General features: G+C 41.3%; 1 long non-coding RNA gene across 1 annotated transcript; it reads right to left on the reverse strand.

The window, feature by feature from the left end:
* Positions 1-1,933: 1,933 nt before the first annotated feature.
* Positions 1,934-3,143, reverse strand: LOC123080724 (uncharacterized). The gene is made up of 2 exons (XR_006438529.1): positions 2,689-3,143; positions 1,934-2,503 (listed from the first exon to the last, which is right to left on the reverse strand). It is a non-coding gene; the product is annotated as an uncharacterized lncRNA (long non-coding RNA).
* Between the last annotated feature and the right edge of the window lie 3,576 nt (positions 3,144-6,719).

Consider the following 6,719-nt stretch of genomic DNA (forward strand, 5'->3'; position numbering starts at 1 on the left):
GAATAATTAGATTCCTTATATTGATGTAATAAAGGCGGTCGTAACTATCACCCTTTGTGATTTTGCACACGTGAAAGTAATGCCAACAATCTTGTAAGTACGAATACGAACAGAAAAGCCCATAGTTTCATTGGAGCTTTAGAGTATGTTTAGAAAAAACTAGAAAAATGCATGCATGGTTTAAAAATTGCACTACAATTGTGAGGGTTTTTAAATTCTAAACAACTACAAGCCAGGTAGCACATGCTTTTATATGAATGTTTCTGGATTTTATGCAATTTAGAATTCATAAATTTTGTTTAAGACTTCTATATGATACTAATGTACTTATACATATATGGGTTTGGTTTTAATATTATTTTTACTCACCTGGAAATGTGTGAGAAGTCCCATCATAGGGTCATTAAATTCTTTTTTTGGTGAGGTGAGGAACCGAAGGTCCAGAGCTATACATTTTTAATACATGAGGAGTGAAGAATGTTGGTTTTCAAGTTGAAATACCAAACCTCGACTTTGGAAACAACAAATGGATCCTAATAAGAATACTAACCATATCATACAATTCACAAATACTTTTCTCGCCATGCTGGAGATGGTCTTTTTTTTTTTGAAGCACCAGCTAGAGATGGTCTTAACCAAACTACGGCAGGTTTTGTAGGTGCGGAAGTCAAGTCAACAATTATGTAATAAAAAGCAAATACGCATGAATATTGTAAGAAATCTATAAAAAAAAAGTAAAAGAAAGGTATATAATCTAGATAAGTTGGACATATTTCTAAAATGGAACTAATATTTTGAGATTTAAAAAAGGAGGAACAACAAAAGGTTAGATCACACCATGAATTTACTAGAAGGTTTTTATGCAATCGGAAATTCAGATAAAGTTTTGATAGCTTCTCTAGAATATCTATGAACTTTCACCATTGTTGTATTTGGTTTTACTAATATGTTTGTTTACTCTAGACTACAATGTATGAGAAGCGTTGCCATTTTCTCATTAAAAACTACTCTTTGGTGGTGAGGAACCATATCTAGACGGTTTTAATACATGAAGGATAAAAATGTCCGTTTTTCTATCATCTATCCTTATAACAATACTAACCATATCATACAATTCACATGGACTTTTTTACGGTAATAAAGGCGGTCTTGACAGTGATCTGTACCAGTTTTGGCACACGTGGAAATCTAGTCAAGAAATTTGCAATAAAAAGAAGCACATGAGTAATTTGGGAAATTTTGATTATTTAAAAGTTTAGGCATATTTTAGAACTGATACTATATATTATGAGACTTTTAAAAGAAGAAACAATGAACAGTTATATAGCTCTATATGATTTTACAAGATTTCTAAATCTAATAAAATTGGGAACTTAGGGATTTTTTTATCACTTCGCTAGAATATTAATGAACTTCAATTTCAATATTTGGTTTTACTACTATGATATTTTATTCACCAGGCTGTTGTGTGCGAGAAGTGTTGTCATGCCATCATTCAAAACTACTCCCTCCGTTCCTAAATAATTGTCTTTCTAGAGATTTCAACAAGTGACTACATACGGAGCAAAATGAGTGAATCTACACTCTAAAACATGTCTACAGAGATGGCTAGAAAGACAAATATTTCGGAACAGAGGGAGTATTTTTAGTGATGCATGTAAATCAAAGCTAGATAGTTTTGATGTATGAAGGATCAAAATTGTCTGCTTTTGAAAGTTGAAATAGCAAACTTCGACTTTTGAAACAGCTGAAGGATAGTAAATGGCATTTCTCCTCACAATACTTACCATATCACACAGTTCACACTGTTAAGAATTAATTAGATATAATTAATTATGGATAATCCCCACCTTGTAAACCGACAGGCGGTTAGCCTTTTCTAACTGTCGCGTCTCTCCTCGCTCCCTCCCGAACGCGTCCTTTCAGGGATATATAATGTACAGAGATCATCGATGAAAGAGATAGAGATTCATTTGTCTTCCTTGTTTCACATCACGTTATCAGCACTTTGCCTAACGGAGAGCGATTAGGCCAGAGAGAACAGCGATGCCTCGCGGATCCCCGGCTGTGCCGGCGCTACGCTCAAGCGGCGCTATACGGTGCGGCGGAGTGAAGCATCAAGCCCCGGTGCGGATGGCGACATCAGTCACGGCGGCGACGGCGTCTGCGCCGTACCCGCAGTGCTCATGGGCTACGCAACGGCGTGGACCTCGCCCCCTTCTTGAGGACCGGCGGCGGCTCACGCGGCCCTGCACATGGCGACATGCAACAGAAAGAGAAGACATGCATGCATCGGCACGGGAGAAAGCGTATGGCACCTTCAGCGTCGACAACGGCCATCCACGACATGAACATGGCCGATGGTACCTTCGGCATCAGCAGCGGTCGTGAGTCCACGCCCAAGATTATAGAGGGGAGGAGATGCCTCTTGTCGGCGCTCTCTACACAAAGGGCGGCGACGCACCAGCCCCTCCATCTCCATGCCAAAGAAGATCATGCAGCCCTACAATATATGAATCAGGAGTTGTCTTCTGTGATTAAATCAAAGACCTACTAGTACTAACTAATCGGCGTGTAGCCTGTGCGCAGGAGATATGATCGGCACTCCCAAGCAAGAAAAGGAATTCGCTAGCCACATCACGCATATGCAGCCGTAAGGTAACAGGCGACATCCACTCAGGCACTCACCCGCATAAGCGACCGTGGCGGCACCGCGTGCATAGCGCGCGTAGGCGGCGCCCAGCCCGCGTTGCGGCCCTCGGCACAACCGTCGGGGCCCAGTGAGGCATTCCTGCGCGGGCGCGCAGCTTCGGTAGCAGCAGTCGAACGGCGCGACGGCGCACGGCGTCGGCGTGCCGCTGATCGTCGAGGCAAGCGTCAGGCAGTTTCCTTGCGCGGCAGCGAGATAAATTCTTCTTCAGAGGAGAAGTACGGCGCGCCGGGACCCTCTGTCCAGCGACGACGGCGGATGGCCGGGAGGCGGCCGAGGCCGCCGTTTGGACAAGGAGATTGGGGGCGGTTGGTCGATGGGATCGGAAGCCGCCCCGTCGCCTCTCCCTTATCCGATCTCTGGGGCGGTGCGCACCCGTGGGCCGGCCAAAGGCCCATCTCTGTCAAAAAAAAAAAGGAAGCGAGAACGAAGAAAAAACATGTGCGTTGTGCCCACTGGTTTGGGCTGTGCAGATTCGGCCCAGGACCATTTTTTCTAATGTTTTCCTTTTCTGTTTTAGCATTTGGCTATGCAGTTTTCGCATGTATGTGTATTTACAGTAATTTCATGTATATTACTGTATCATAAAGCACACTAGTGTATCAACATATTTGATCAAGCAATTTGATGGTTGCTACATGTTGATGATTATTGAAAATTAATTTACTAGAGAGTAAATTAATGGGCATGAATATTTCATGCAAGATATGTTGGACATATCGAGAATGCATTTGCTGAGTTTGCCTGAATCTCAATTCCACCATAGCCGCACCTGCTCAGGGGCTCCTGCTATAGATGATATAGCGTAGTATGTTGTATTGCACTTCATGTCACATCACCTACACTCTGATCTGTTGGGATCAATAGAGAGTGGTGATGATACCTATAGTGCATAGGGAATGGACGCTCGTCATTCCATGACTTCGAGTCAGTGGCAACATACAACTCTGATATGCATCAAAACAACTGAAAGTTGTGATTCTGCAATAGTGTAGTTTTAGATGCCGATCTCATCGCATAAATGATCTCCACTTTCAATTCTTGTATGAAGATTTTGACTTAACAATTTCGTCATTTGTGAAAGGAAGTGGAGACATGCATTGATGAGAAGCTGAGTAATAATGGAGCTTAAAAGAGCAAAAGTTGTTTAAAAAATGACAATGCTAGCAACTCTGGTGGTTGCTATACGAGTGGTTGTATAACTGATTGCAAGGACAAGTGATATTCCCAAGCATTTGGTGGATCTGTGCATGCAATCAATTGCCAAGGGCAAAAGTGGGCAAAAGTCTCATGGGAACCAATGTGAAGCTTACTTCACTGAACATAGGGATGATTTCCCAATGGTTGAAAGTTTCCTAAACGTTCCTCAGAACGTTGGCAACCAGGAGCATGCTTAGCGAAAGGAAGGTCCACTACTAAATATCGATGATATTTTAGTGGACTTCACTTCTAGTGACATATATGGAGACCAGATTTAGTCTCTTGGATTTGTCAGGCATTGGAATTATATCCACAGACATATTACATAGGGTAAAAAAAGAATTTATGTCCATCGACATAATATGATAACTATGTCATTAGACATGATGCTTGTGGTATGTCCTTTGACATATACATTTTGTAATGTATGTAGTATTTCTATCTGAGTTCATTCATATGTTGAAATTGATTTGTTTCTCTTTAGAAACCTATGTAAATGATCTAGCAGAGAAGCAAATGTGTTAAGTGGAAACTGGGTCTACTAACATGATGTTAAGGGAGAGTAAGTATTTCCATACCCCTCAGAAGAGTACTGGAAGTGTCATGGCAATTGTTGGTCGCGATGAGGCAATTGTTGGTTCTGGTCAATCCACAGTTGCACTCCCAATGGGTACTACATGGTATTCTTGGATGCATTGATGTATCTAGATTCTACTCATACCTTGTTGAGTTTTAAGGATATCCGCCATGGTTTGTATGTTGAAACCCATAAAGCGAGTGAGGTTGGAAACCTACTCATGGCTCGACAAAAGGGATTTGAATGAAATCCTAGAGTAAATGCCTTCTTTATCTTTTGGATTGTACTATACATACATTAAATTGGATACACATTTGGCGTATAAGATAATTTGCTAGAATCTTGATAAGTTCAAGATATGGCAACATTGCCTGGATCATCTTGGTATTGGGATGATGAGAAAATTATTGATGGTTCCGTTGGACACAATCTAATGGTTTGAATTTTCCAAATCCATTGGATTATGTATGCATGATATGTGCAGACTCGGAGATTGATCACAAGCCATCGTATCAAAGATAAAGGATGAGCGACTAGATTTCCTTGTACAGGAGATGCATGTGATCCAATTCAACCATTACATGGAATATTCGGATATTTCATAGGGCTTTTGGACTCATTGATGAGATGGTCTAATGTGTGTCTTACAACTGTAAGGAACCATATGTTTGCAAAGTTCATTGCTCGGATCATTAATTTGAGAGAAAATCATCCTTCGGACAGGATAAAATCCATTAAAATGGAAAATGCTGCGGAATTCAGTTCATGAGCATTTGATGATTACTGCCTAGATTTAGGCATAGTTGGGGAGCATTTTTGTACTATGTGTACATACCGAGGATGATCTTGCGGAATCACTTATCAAGAGGATAGTTGATAGCAAGATTGCTCCTACAGAATTGTAATCTCCCAATATCTTGTTGGGGCCATGCAGTTTCTCATACTGCATTGATACAAATTCGATCAACTGCATATTATACGGTCTCCCCGTTGCAGTTAGTACGTGGAAATCAGTAAGTATTTTCCATCTGCGATAATTCGGTTGTGTTGGATACATACAGATTTTACCACCGCAGCGTACATATATGGGCCCTCATAGAGAAATGGGGATCTATGTGAGGTACAAATTCTCCGTCAATCATAAAGTACCCCTTCTAAGGACTTCAGTATGGCCCGATACACTGGTTCTATTTTGATGAGGACATTTTTCCGGCATTAGGGGGAGATAATAACCACATTGAATGCCGGGAAATAGAATTAGATGTGAATAAACATCTAGTCCTTAGGTCCACGTACGAATGAGTCTAAACCGGAGGTTTAGAAGATATCAATTTGCAAAGGATCGCAAATAATGTGCCAGTTGCATTTACTAAGTATATAAGTGTCACAAAGTAAAATGTTCCCATAGTGAATGTGTCAGAGAGAGTGGATGTGACCCACAGGTCCACTCGGCCACCGAAGAGGGGGAGGAATCTGGACACAAGAGGACAAGGCTTCATGGAAGCGTCCAAGGGGAATGAGGAATCCTCAAACAGTAAATGCAGGTCAACTTCATGTTGACATTCAACCTAGGGTTGAAGGACACCTGAAGGATGTGGGAACATCTAGGACCCAGCACGAGTGCGCACACAATTTTGGTGCTGGGATATCGGAAGACCTTGACTCAATTGTTGTGGGAAATCACGAAGAGTCAAAAGGTAATGATGAAATCTCCACTATGTATATGGATTCGGGAGAATCATATAATAAAGACTAGATTATGTCAACATTTATTTCTCCTGGAGAATTGCAAAAGACCTTGGATTGGATCTAGAACCTAAATCCATGCATGGTGAGTGCCTTTAGCACTCTAGTTGATTCAAAGGAAGGCAGCAATTGAGAAGGCACTCGCTCTCAAGAAGAGGGGGTATTGACCTGATCAGTAATACCCACTCCTCTGAATGTGTTCTCTAGGGGAACACAATGGGTTTCTGTTCATGCGATGAACGAAAACAATGAGGTGGTGAGACATGAAGCGAGGCTTGTTGCACATGGGTTCACGCAGAAACCCGTCATTGTTTAAGATGGAACATATTCTCCTGTTGTGAGTGGAATAACGTTCCAATATTTTATATCACTGGCAGTGAATAATGAATTTGTATATCAAACTGATGGATGTTGTGACTACATAGTTGTATGAGTCACTTGATTCGGATATCTCAATGATAGTTCCTGAGGGAACGAAGATTCCGA

Source organism: Triticum aestivum, chromosome 3D, assembly GCF_018294505.1.
Source record: "Triticum aestivum cultivar Chinese Spring chromosome 3D, IWGSC CS RefSeq v2.1, whole genome shotgun sequence".
In the NCBI taxonomy this organism is placed as follows: Eukaryota; Viridiplantae; Streptophyta; class Magnoliopsida; order Poales; family Poaceae; genus Triticum; species Triticum aestivum.